Consider the following 12,249-nt stretch of genomic DNA (forward strand, 5'->3'; position numbering starts at 1 on the left):
ATACAAGCAACTACTTTGCAACCTATTTAAGCTGGATTAAGGCACAGAGGCAGCTTCTCAGCTGGCCTGTGCCAGCAGTAGCCCAGTAACAGACCTTTAATGAGACATCAGATGCAACTGAGGTTTGACACAGCTTTGAGACTACTGAGACTTCAGCGCAACGTCCCCTGAATGCTCCTGTCCACTCCACCCTGGGACACCTGCTCTTCCCTTTCTGCTGCAGCTTCTCACCTTACCTCTGCCAACGCACCTGACTGCAGGGCTGTTTTGTGAGCTGGATCACATAAGGGATCTGGATTTAAACTAGTCCGTTTTTATCAAACGCTTAAGGCATCCCTGAATGGTGTCAAACTCCAGCCTTAGCGCTCACTTGTCAGTGGCTCTTGTGGCGTTGCCTAACTACAGGCCAAGCCTGAGGTCCTACTGCATTGTTTTGGATGTGATTTTCTTCTTCATCATCTCTCTTTGACTCCAATTCATCCAGGTACTGATGCTCAGGCTTAACTTCAACTTGGGACTGGAGAAGCAGGTGCTGAAGTCAGCAGAAGTCCAAGACACATGCGAGCACATAAGTGCCAGTGCAGATGTGTTGACTTGTGCTGTATTTTGGACAGAGGGATATCTTGTTCCACTCAGCCCTTGGCACATGCCTCATCTTAGTTCCCTGGGAGCTCTGCTGCCACCTGGCTGGATTAGCACTCTGGGAGGCGAGCGTGGACTGACCCACTGGTTAGAAAGGCATTCGCTTCAGCCATCACAGAGCACGCTCCAGCATAGTTTTCCTCCTTCTCTCATTTGGATCAAAGATGAGCCCAGTCCTGCCCCACTGCACGGATGAGCTGGCAGCATGATTTAGAGAAGCTGAGTTTCACCCCCTAACAATGCTTGCCATTCCAGGCACAGTGTAATACAGTCACAGACACCCTTTGGGTCTCTCAGTTACTAAATTTACTAGAAAGACTGAGCAAAGCTGCACTTCCTAGCAATAAAACCCTCCTCCAGTGCCATCGCTGGAGACCCCACTCCCGCATTAATTCATAGGCTGCCCATTACCTATTAATTAGAGGACACTGTTATGCAAATAATGAAAATTAATTAAGCCCTCCCTTATTAATCTAAAAGTCTCTTCCTTGCTGTTCTCAAATACACCCCAGGCAAGCGGCTATAATTTTTTTAATCATAAAAGTGACAACCCATGAGCTGCCAGTTCTTTAAAGGATGTCTTTAATATCAAAATAAAATAAAACAAAACAGCCTTGTCTCCCAAGTGGGCCAACAGTAACGATATGTTAACTCAGTCTCCTCCAGCCTTCTCAGTTTGGCAGGGAGAAGAGATTTGTACAGAAATGATTTCAAGTTGTTCTGGTCTGATATGAGCCTGCGAGCCTCGGGCCCTACTTGTGTCATTCAGACCGGGAACAGCAGTGGGCTGATCCACAGCGCCCCAGGGAGAAGCGCTGCTGCCCTCATTTCACAGGGAGGGCGAGGGACAAGGCTATGTTCAGACTGCCTGCTCCCACTTCGGGAAGGGAGGAGCATCTATGGCCCAAGCCCACTTCCCTGCTGGGAGAAACCTCATCCTTCTCCTCGGAGGCTACTTGGCCGCTGCAGTGGGTGACTTATCAAGGCCCAGAGGGACCACAGTAACACCACCACAAATCCACAGCAACACTGCCCTGCTCAAGAAGTGGAGACCGGGGTGAATCCTGACATGCTGTGGGGTATCAGGATGCACAGAGTCACTTACCCTCGCACGTTCACCAAGCTGAGCCTGTGAGGGATTGACGTATCCCGGCTCTGGAATCAACTCACAGGGGCATTCCTGCCACCAGGAACGACGCCCAGGAGCAGAACCAGGAGTATTTGGGGGCTCGGCTTCATTTCACTGCATGCATTTTTGCTTGTTTGTTTTCCTTTTTAAACCCATTACAACCTCGCAAGTGAACTTGGTTTCAAAATGTTCTGACAGTTTCTCCATTAAAGCTGATTGCTGTTAATCATCACCGCCACCAAGTGCTTCAGCATATTGCTAAGGCTCTTTCCGCCCAGGACTCGCACCTCGTCTAAGCTCCTATCACGCTGGCTGAGCACTAGGGCACTGAAAGTCCAGGCAGACAGTTTGCTGCTTTCAGGCTGCGATGGTGCAACCTGGGTAGGTTTAGGGACCATTTTTTAGCCGACTTCGGACGTGGCAACGTCAGGGAGCTGTCACTTGCATTTGCTGGATGAAAAGATGTAGCTTCCCCTGAGCACGTCACACCCGGCAATCATCTCTTCCAGCCAACAGCTTGAGCACAGCAGACATCCTGATCTGCTGCTCCATCTACCACCCTCCTCTCTTCCCCACTGGCTTAGGCCCGTAAACACAAGATCTCTTTGCAAAGAGGAGATCCTGACAAGGATCTAGTAACGAGTCAGTGACAGGCCTGATAATTAACAGAGGCACTTGCCAGTGAACATGAGAAATACACCTCAGCCAGGGGATGAGAATGGCAGGTCCCCCTTAGCCAGGGCTGAGAGCGTAGCCAGATAGAAAGTTATGTTTCCACATCAAAGGAGCACCTGCCAGGGCCAAATCACCAGGAAGCGAAAAGTCAGAAGGAAAGGAGGGCTTTGAGCACATGCAGGAGCAAAGGCCATGGCAAATACAATAACATTTTTCAAAAAAGTGATCATATTTTAAACTTAAGTCCCTCTTTGCATGCAAGTTCTCTATCCCATTTTTGCTCCAGTCACTCCAAATTTAATGTCAAAATAATAAGTATGCAGTTCAGCGAGGTAAGGCCACCTCAGGATGTTGTGTAATGAGAGGACTTCACAAGAGCTTTCAGATGTCTGAGCTCGTCCCAGACGATTCAGTCTCCAGGCCAGTGTCTAGGGCAAAGCTCAGAGGGAGCCACTGGAAGCCCAGTCTGCCCAGCTTCCAGAAGACAGGCAGAATGGCTCCAGCCCCTGGAGGGGTTTTGGAAGGAGGACACAGGGTCAGTGATCCAGGGAGAGCCAGGATGTCTCAGCTCTGCCAGGGCAGTGAGCCCTCAGGCAAAAGGGCATCTCTCAGCTGACTGGCTGATGAGCTAGTTGAAGGTGCACAGGTTGATTCAGCAAAGTCTGAGGACTGGCATGTCCCACAAGGAAGACAAAGTGGACACTAGAGGGGAAACCAAAAGACCTGCTGTTATAGGGTTCACATCTATCACCCCACTCCTGCATGGTAAAACTTTCCCAAAAGTACCATTGTGTCTGACGATAGCACCCAAAAGCGGGAAGGAAAAAGTCAAGGTGATATCAGTCATTTGCTCATCATGACCTACGTGCCTTGTTGCAATGACAGCACTAGACCACATTAAACTCACTACAGAAAAGCTGAGCAGAAATTTAATATTCTCTTTACTCTCCCCAGCCGAAAAACTAAGATACCGTGTTTCCCATCATACTGGGAATCATCTCCATCTCCATATATTACTTGCACAAATGAATTGTTCTGCATATCGCTAAGAACGGTCTCAGGGTTGGATCAGGTGTCTTATACAGCAGTGAGCTGAGGAAGGCATCGAACCACCATTTGGAAACGTATTAAATATTCCACATTAACCCATCCTGGGGACAGCCCTAGAGCAGTATGCCTGTGACACAGTCTGCTCCAGTCTGTAATCCCACGTTATCTTGGAAGCTATTGCATTTTTACTTCAGACTAGAAGCATCCACAAGGGAAATTAGTGGGCAGTAGCTCACCCAGTGATTAATCCCTGTAGACCAACTTCAGATGAACGTGTGATTCACCACGCCAGATCTCAATCACAGGGACATGCTCTGAACCTGGACCCTTCCCTCCCACCTGCTGAGCAAGTTAAAGGCACCGAATACAGAGTCCCCCTTATCCTCCCCAATGCACAATTCCAGCCAGAAGCAAGGAGAACCTTGATTTTAGTGGCTGACCCCCAAATCATTGAGGTGTCAGTTTAAGGACTGTACCCTTTCCTCTTTCTTCTGGTTTCACTCTTTTCCCAATTGCACAGGTAAAACTTTCAGCAGTCACAGCACACCACAGCACCAAGCCCAAACTACATGGTTCGATATCCTCAGAAGCTACGTACACTCTCGCAGTGCCCCCAGGCCCACACGGGATCAGCCCCAGACCGTGCAGAGAAGGCAAGCTTCAGAGATTGTACAGTTGAGCAACCCTTTCTTCCTCTGTGCACTGATCAGCTTGTGTAGGTGACCGGGTGTGTGGCAGAGACAGCATAATTGCTTCCCTCTTCTTTCTTCTCTGACAGTCATATATCTGCACTTACTGTCCTTAAACAACAACGTGTCTTTGCAGGGAGCATACAGTGCCTCCTAAACCACAGCCTACAAGGCAATCTCCCCAGACACAGCATTTCCTCTGACTGGTGGGTTGCTTTCCTTGCTTGTGTGTGTTTTACATTGTGCTGCAGACCTGCAACACAACTCTGAGGCAAGTGGAAGTGACACCTGATGTACATACCGAGACAAATTTTACAGCCACACTTACTGTCACTGCTGCAAATCAGCCTTTGGCTGAGCAAGGTGCACTTTCAGCTCCTGCTTTCTCTTGCATTTCTTTTGCCTACCAGACACTGTACTGTGCACCTCATTTTTCTCAGGCCGTGTGTGCAAAGCCAGGACATGGTACACAGGGCTGGGTGAGGCACGGCAGGGATCGCTCTACATCACCGCTTACCGCCGCAGCGATGTCATCGGCCGCCAATGTGAAGGACGGATGCTAGACGCCTTGTTTTGCAGTTCCTGACGTGACTCAGAATGGTCTGGGAATTACACTCGGAATAAGTGATTAAAAACACTGACTACTCCTCCATTACCGTGCATGGGTGATGCTCCCAGCAATGCTGATCACAGCTGCGCCCTTGTAAATGAGAGCAAAATTAGGACTGCTGCCTGGTGAGGACGGCTTGCACCATGTGAACTGCCAGCAGTACTAAAAGCCACGACTCCACAGACTGCTCCCCTCCGAAGCTGGGACAAACCCTGGGTGCTTGGAGATGGGACTGAGGGCTTGGGGAACCCACTGGTGGGAGGAAAACCACCAAGCCTGCATTTAAAGGATGCTCTGACCTCCAATGCACAGTCGCTTCCTGCTCATAGCTGCGAAAAATCCTCCTCTGAGACATCAACCTCCTCCGGGCAGATATTTGCAGGCAATAGCTGTTTCGAGAAACGTTCACAGGCATTGCAGGCATTTCAAAACGGAGGTGCCTGGACCCTTGCTAATGTTTATTTCTATTGCAAGCATTAAAATATGCAGCTTGGATTTCCTTGACAGGGAGTGAATTCTGGTGGGAAGAAGGAAACAGGATCTTGGTGGAAGAAATGGACAGCAGAGGAAGGAGGTGAAGGGGAAGGGAGGAGGGCTTTCGGATAAAAGCAAAAATAAAAACAAACTTGCTCAGAAGAGCCTGCAATGCCCTCCTGGGGATCCAGCAAGAGCACGGTCCCCTTGAACCCCGACACTCACCGTAAATCAGGTTCAGAGCCCAGAAAGGCCAACAGGCACCCGCGGTGTTGCCTTACCAGAACGGTGGAAAAAGCAGGAATGACTGGAGCACTTACAGGCCATGCTGTCTGCAACAGAAAACCTATCCTGATCTGAGCTGAAATATATGTAAGTGGCTATATGCTATGGTGGTGCAGGAACAAACATGCTTCCCACTCAGCTGCCCCTGCTGTGGAGCAGCTGCCTCTATCTGTAGAGGAGCAAACAGCTGTCAACAGACGGACTTGCACGATACAGCCTTGGAGGTCTGTGATTACCAGTATATGGACATCGGTCATCTACAAATCCCCTCCTCGACTTCCTACGCTCTCTGCATATTTGTTCACGAGACCTGAAGAAAAATCCCACACTGCAGTCACTTTAGGACAGGTCCTGAGCTTCTTTACTGGGTGGATGCTTGTCATTATAGAGGCTGCGAGAGCCAAAATTCACTGTGGAGCAGGTAAATATCTTGTAACTGATTAATGAGCAAAGACACTATCTACAAGGGGTGGATGGCAAATTCCCCTATATTTTTTTCTGAGAGGTCCCAAGCCATCAGAGCAACTCTTACAGGTGCCTCAAACTTCTCCGAGCTTGGGAGAAGAGTATTATTTCCACTTACTCAGTTGGGAAAAAAAGAATATAGGACTTCAATTAGTAGATAAACATGCTTAACCCTAAGCACACGAGCGGTCCAACATGGGACTAACTCATGAGTTTCAGATCTGACAACAAGATCCACAACACTTCCAGCTCTCGCTTAGATACCTATAAAAATCAGGTTGGAAGCTTTGCATATCTTGGTCTAAGTGACTCAGCCAAGGTCCCGTACTGAGTCTGAGCTGAACACACGTCTTGTAAGACTGAGTTCAGCTTGTACTCATGTGGTTGTCCCCTTGGTCACCAAGAAGTGAACCGTGAAGTTCCCCATGAGATTTTAAAAGGGAGAATAAAACCTCTCTCAGAGCTGAATCACTTTGCATTAATCCAAACCCATTTTGCCTAAAACATCAATCCATCTATCAAGCAGCTGGATCTCAATCCTTGCTTTTTTTCCTCATTAACAACAACATAAAATTCAGCTCAAGCCTCATGGTAGACGTGGCTGTGCTGCGTGCTCCTCCCTCACACTGCCCAGTCCATATACTGTGTCCTCACTTTCTGGAGCCGTTCCCGTCTACCACCGGCTGGATGGATCAAACACAATGAATCACCAGGACTTATGTTAGCATATTCTCAAGGAATGGACACTCTTTGGCTATAGTTTGGGTTAACTATTACCAGCAGTCTAAAGCTCCCCACGTCTTTTTCATTGCCAACAAACTCTTTCATTGACCTCTTTCCTTCCAGTTGATTTATCCCACCCAAGAAAATTCGTCACTGCCTTATGTAAATTTTGCAAAGGTCAAAATAACAAACTTCAGGGTCTCTTGTATTCTAGAAGAAAGAGAAATTCTAGGCCATCTGTTATTTTGAACTTTGCATATATTTTGTGCAAGTTTTATAAGGCAACAATATAAGAGTTTGCACAATGCAAATCACGGTCATTTCCCAGCAGACCTTCTAATGTTTCCCTCCTTTAAGAGGTAGAAGTTCTTAAGAGCCACAACATCTTGCATCCTATCAGCTTTGGGCATTGGCTGAACTTCGCCACTGTTACTACGATTCACTCTTCATACTACAGAGAGGTCCAGACACCAGCTTGTGCTAGGCAAGCTATGAACACATTACTTGCAACCTAAAAGACAGTCCCTGCCCCGGAAAAGCAGAGACGATCTGCAAAGCGGAGGAAATACAAAACCTGCAGTGATCTGCTGTGGTCAGGGAAACACCCAGGTGTACCCCATCACCTGGGACAACTTCCAGTCCTGAACGCCAGCTCTTTGCTACCCTGCCTTACCTTTCCTTCACTCCCCAAGCTGACATCTCCATATATACCTGTTCTGTAGCAAGCACCAACTAAACGCGCAGGAATCGGCACGCCAACCAGGACCTCCAGCCACAGACAAAAGCCAACCCTGCTGCTGGGATGAAGGGATGGGATGACTCCCCAGAGCAGCAGCTTCCCTCTGATGGGGTTTGACCAAGCCCTGCAGAGCTGATGGGGCAGCAAAGGCCAAGGCCAATACCCGCCTGCTCATAAATGGCAAGCGCTCTGCCTGTCCCTGCCTGCTCTGGTTGCCAGCCAGCTGCCATCCCACACACTGCACTCCCCTCACCACCACTTCCTTCTGCCTTCCCTGCTTCCCCTTTTCTTTGCTACTGAAATTCCTCACCCCTGCATTTCTGCCTCCTCCGCAGTTACCCTGGTTTCACCCCCAGACAGAGGTCTAGCTTCAAGTCATCCCTGCAAAGAATTTCTTCATATTTAGGCACCCCGCCTCCCTTCTGCGCTTCTCCCTACATCCCTCGCCATCACTAATTTTCTTGCACATCTGTCCAGCAGCTGGAGGTAGAAGACTAACCTATTTATATTTATAGATATTTCAACTGTCGCCCTTTATGTCCTTACCATCTCTCTGGGTTTCTAAACTCCCTCCCCTCTGGCCAGCTGTGCTGGAGGCAGCTAGTTCAAGATTTATAAACCATCCCCAGCATGCTCTGCTCCCAGCCACACTCGTCCCCTCCCCAGGGCTGGGCTTGGCAGGCAGGTCCTCCTCCCAGCACGCCAGCTCCAGCGCGGGAGTGCCTCCTGGGATGAGCACCACCACCCAGGAAACTCTCCAAAAATACTGCAACAGGCTACTCAACACAGCATACCACAGCCGCCGGGGACTTTGGTCAAAGCACCTTTAGAGATAGGATTATCCTGCCCTCCCCTCCGGCCTTGTAAACTGGGAGGGAAAAGGGGGCTTCGGAACAGGCTGTAGTGCTTTCTTCAAACCTCCTTAGCTTGTATGCATCCTTAAAAGCCACTCCTTTGCCAGGAGAAAATTTGCAGTCTGCCAAAATCCGCAGGGACTGGGTTGGTTTGGAAGCACGGCTTGTCGGTCGCTCCTGCGCGGAGCCCGCAGGCTCCAGCCAGCTGCCCTCAGCCAGGACAACCTCAACTCCTTCCCAGTGAGGCTGTGGCAAACACGGAGGAGGAGCAGCGGCACACGGCAGCTGCTGCATGCTTATTCACAGGATGAGCCTTGTGCTTTGACCCAGAGCTGGGTCCCCTGGCTGCTTTTCAAAGCAACCATTGCTCAGACAGAGTAGAGTAGAGGAGCGCTCACGAGGGTTAATCATCATCAGGCACCACAGATAGAAATGCAAACAAGCACAGAGCTGCACGACACCCTGTGCAAACAAATCGATGTAAATACTGAGCGTGGAGCAACAGGAATCCTGCTGCCAAGTACAGCTGGTGTTCCTGCGCTGGGGACAGGGCAGGGACAGAGCATCAAAGCGGAGCCCAGCGCCGCTCCGAGCCCACCAGCACCAGCCCCTCTCAAACAGAGAGGGCCCATCCTTGGGCTTGTCCCACAGGAGGGAGCAGGCGGGTAGCCGTAAAGAGGAGATTGCACCAAACTTTTTGTCGCCATTCCCTCACACCCCGAGCTGGTATCAGCAGGCTCCGACACTTGGCAGAGGGCTGCATAACGCCTCTGTTCAGGGGCATTTCTCAGGCCAGCATAGAGTAAAGAACGTGTGTGCGTTCACATGGGAGAGGAGGGAGCTGGGAAGGCAGCTAGCTGTCCTGCTGCAGTTATCTGCACTGTCTGGAGCAGCCTTGTGTCAGATGTCACTGTTTAATCCAGTCTCCAAAGAGCTGCACTGACATTGCTTTGTCTGGACACAGTAGCAGCATCTCCACAGGTTAACACTGACATCACATTATTTCTTCCCCACACTGCAGCAGTCTCTCAGCGGACCTGAACTAACACCATTTTCTTCTCTGTTGTCATGTTGTGGAGCTGTCTCCTCGCAGACTTGCACTGGCATCATCTTGTCTCATACAACATTAAGAAGTAATCTCTGCAGTCCAGCTCGGGTATAAATCCAAGCCAACGCTAACATCTTCATAGGCTCATTCTGTCAGGACCCCACTTGGGCACTACAAAATGGGCAGTATCTTTGAAATTATTACTACAATTACATGGGTCTTAAATGTAACCGAGAAAAACAGTCCTCCTCTTAAGGAGATTACATTCCCAGTCAGACATAATACAACAAATGACCAAAGGGAGGTCTGTTTAGCGGTAACTGTATGTTTTAATGTGCCTGTGACAGAGCTTTTAAGTGCTTGCTGTCCAGTGCCAAAATAGTGCTTCTCTCCAAGCTTGCACTGATATCCAGGCACACACCCTCATCCACTGTACACCAGGAGTCCTGCTCCTATGCATATTTCTGGTTCTCCACTAAAAGGGGGCTATGATTCTTTTTCTCTTCTATTTCTTAAAAAAAATAAATAAGTAAAAAGCAGATAGGCAGCTAGGAATTTCTGAGGTTTGACAGCCCATAGTCAGAGACGAACTCGGCTGAAATAGAAGTCATCTTCGCAGGAGACAAATCCCTCTACTGTTCTCCACTCATTTTTAGCAAGCACACCAAGCGAGCACAGACAAACGCTAGCTACCCTCCTAGTCATGGGAAATAGCACTGGAACGCACACACCTTGCCCAAAGCTTCGGTGAATTTGGAAAAAAAAAAAAAAAAAAAAAGAAATTCAAGTGATTCAAAGCAAGTCTTGGGGCATGCAAATTCTCTGTGAAATCTGGGCTATGGATAACCAGGAGCTCCAGGGCTGAGATTAGACTACTGCCAAGCACCTATACTGAGTAACACATAATTGACCGAATTCTGCTCACGGCACCAAAGCCCCACAGACGTCTCCGGTTGCACAGCCTGGCCCAGTAACTGGCAATTTCTCCATAATCAGAACCAACAGGGTGAGAGCTTTAGTGGCCATGCATAACATAGGTCTTCTGGCAATCTTCTGCTCCCCCACTATACACCCAGCTCTCTTCTACTTCCCTCAGACAGCAGCAACGCACGGCTGCTTTCAGAGCTGCCTGTACCAAACGGTTGGCTGGTACCTACGTGCTGGGGAGCCAGCCAACTGCTGCCCTGCAGGATGGACAAGGGCTGAGCTTCCTGCTTTTGCCTTTAAAGGTAATGCTTCGGAAATCGCTACATATCTTCATATCACTCAAATGTCAGCTTTAAGGGAGAGAAAAGCTGGATGCCACTAATGCACTAGAAGATAACGCTGCTTTTCTTAATGAAAAGTAATACATTGGCTGAGACCAACATCAAAGACAGCAGGAGCTGTCTCTGACTGTGTTACAGGGCTGGCCCTCCACGGGCACGATCACACCTTCAACCATCTCCTCCATCCTTCCACTTGCACAGGAGTCACGGGCCAAAGGGAAGCACATATGGGGGATCCCTACTCCTTTTCCTGCATTTTACATCAAACAGACGCAAGGCTGGCACCAGAATCAGTTCTCTGAGCTAGGACCAGACTCCTCCCCACCCTCCTGGGTGCACTACCCACCAGGCCACAGGGTCACACTTTGTTCTTGCGCTAAAGCAAAAGCTGCTGCTTCAAAAGTTCCACGTTGTTTAAAATCAAATGTATTTGTTGTAACAGCTGCGACGCAAGAGGCAGCAGTGGAAGCCATCTGCAGGAAAAGGGCAGGGAAGAAGCTAATAAAATTTAACAGAAATGGGGGCTAGATCCTGCTGCCACCAAATTGTTTGGATTTCCACAGGAGGAGGGACAACTCCTGATGGCTTCCAAAAGCAGTATCCACTCAGCATGGGGAGGGGGCACAGTCACATAAATATCAACCCTAATTGAACTGCACAGGGCATGACATTTACCAACAGGATGTAACCTTTTAATACATCTCCTGCAAGTCATTAGCGCTGAGCACACTCTGTGCCATTTAGCCATCACCACTGAATGATGATCAGATTAAGTCATGACAGAGCTAACGAAAAACGTGTGAACGCAGTGTGTGGAGAGCACCAGACGGTGCTCCCCAGCCCAACTGCAAGTCAAGGGGAGCAGCATGGAGACAAGCAGCCGCAGAAGCAAGGAGAGTATCAGGATCCGAGTTTGCTTAAGCAGAGTGGCCACAGACCACGCGACCAACAGGGAGCGGCTACAGCAAATCCTGTAAAGAAAGGATTCATTCTGCTCTGCAGAACAACCTCCTCCTCTTGTAAGCCTCAACACATCAGGAGGAAGTCCAACTCCATTTTACAGTTGTGGACAGCGAGTCAAAAAGACAAGCACACTCAGCTGGCATGTGTCAACTCTAGGACAAACTCAGATCGATCGGGAAATCTCCGTAAGAACTGGTTTCCTGCAGAAAACTGGATCTCTGACAACAGTCCTCTCTGCACAGAAAACTTGCACCAACCACTGCTTTGAAGAGGAGACTTCTGTTTTCTAAACTCTGTCTAAAAAAGGAGGCTTTCCATTGGAACAAACAGAGAAAGAGAATAGTGTTTCTCAACCCATGCTAAGAATATATCCAGCTGCTGAAAGGGTGGGAGACCATATCTTTCCCAGGCCACAGAATTAGCAGCACTCTGATTTTCCACTTCTCCGTTCTTAGCCTGTGAAAGAAACCTCAGACATCTCCTCTTCTGCATATCCCAAACCAACTGACACAAGCTGCCATACATGGAGAGCCCTACATATTGACTGAGATGCATAGCACTGGGGTGATCTTCATCAAACCATGGGCGATTTCTTGCGTGGTTTGCGTAAGCGATTGTCATGGGCCCAGTCTGGA

The 12,249-nt window shown here is 49.0% G+C and overlaps 1 protein-coding gene across 6 annotated transcripts in view; it reads right to left on the minus strand.

The window, feature by feature from the left end:
• ZBTB7C (zinc finger and BTB domain containing 7C) overlaps positions 1–12,249 on the minus strand; it is a 195,235-nt gene that overhangs the window by 148,946 nt on the left and 34,040 nt on the right. The window contains exon 1 of one of the 6 annotated variants that reach the window (XM_068928424.1): positions 8,028–8,048. The exons of the other annotated variants lie outside the window; for them this stretch is intronic. The gene's annotated coding sequence lies outside the window, so the exon portion shown is untranslated. Of the gene's footprint in view, positions 1–8,027; positions 8,049–12,249 lie in introns of those variants that run through there. 6 annotated transcript variants of the gene reach the window in all.

This window comes from Struthio camelus, chromosome Z (genome assembly GCF_040807025.1).
Source record: "Struthio camelus isolate bStrCam1 chromosome Z, bStrCam1.hap1, whole genome shotgun sequence".
In the NCBI taxonomy this organism is placed as follows: Eukaryota; Metazoa; Chordata; class Aves; order Struthioniformes; family Struthionidae; genus Struthio; species Struthio camelus.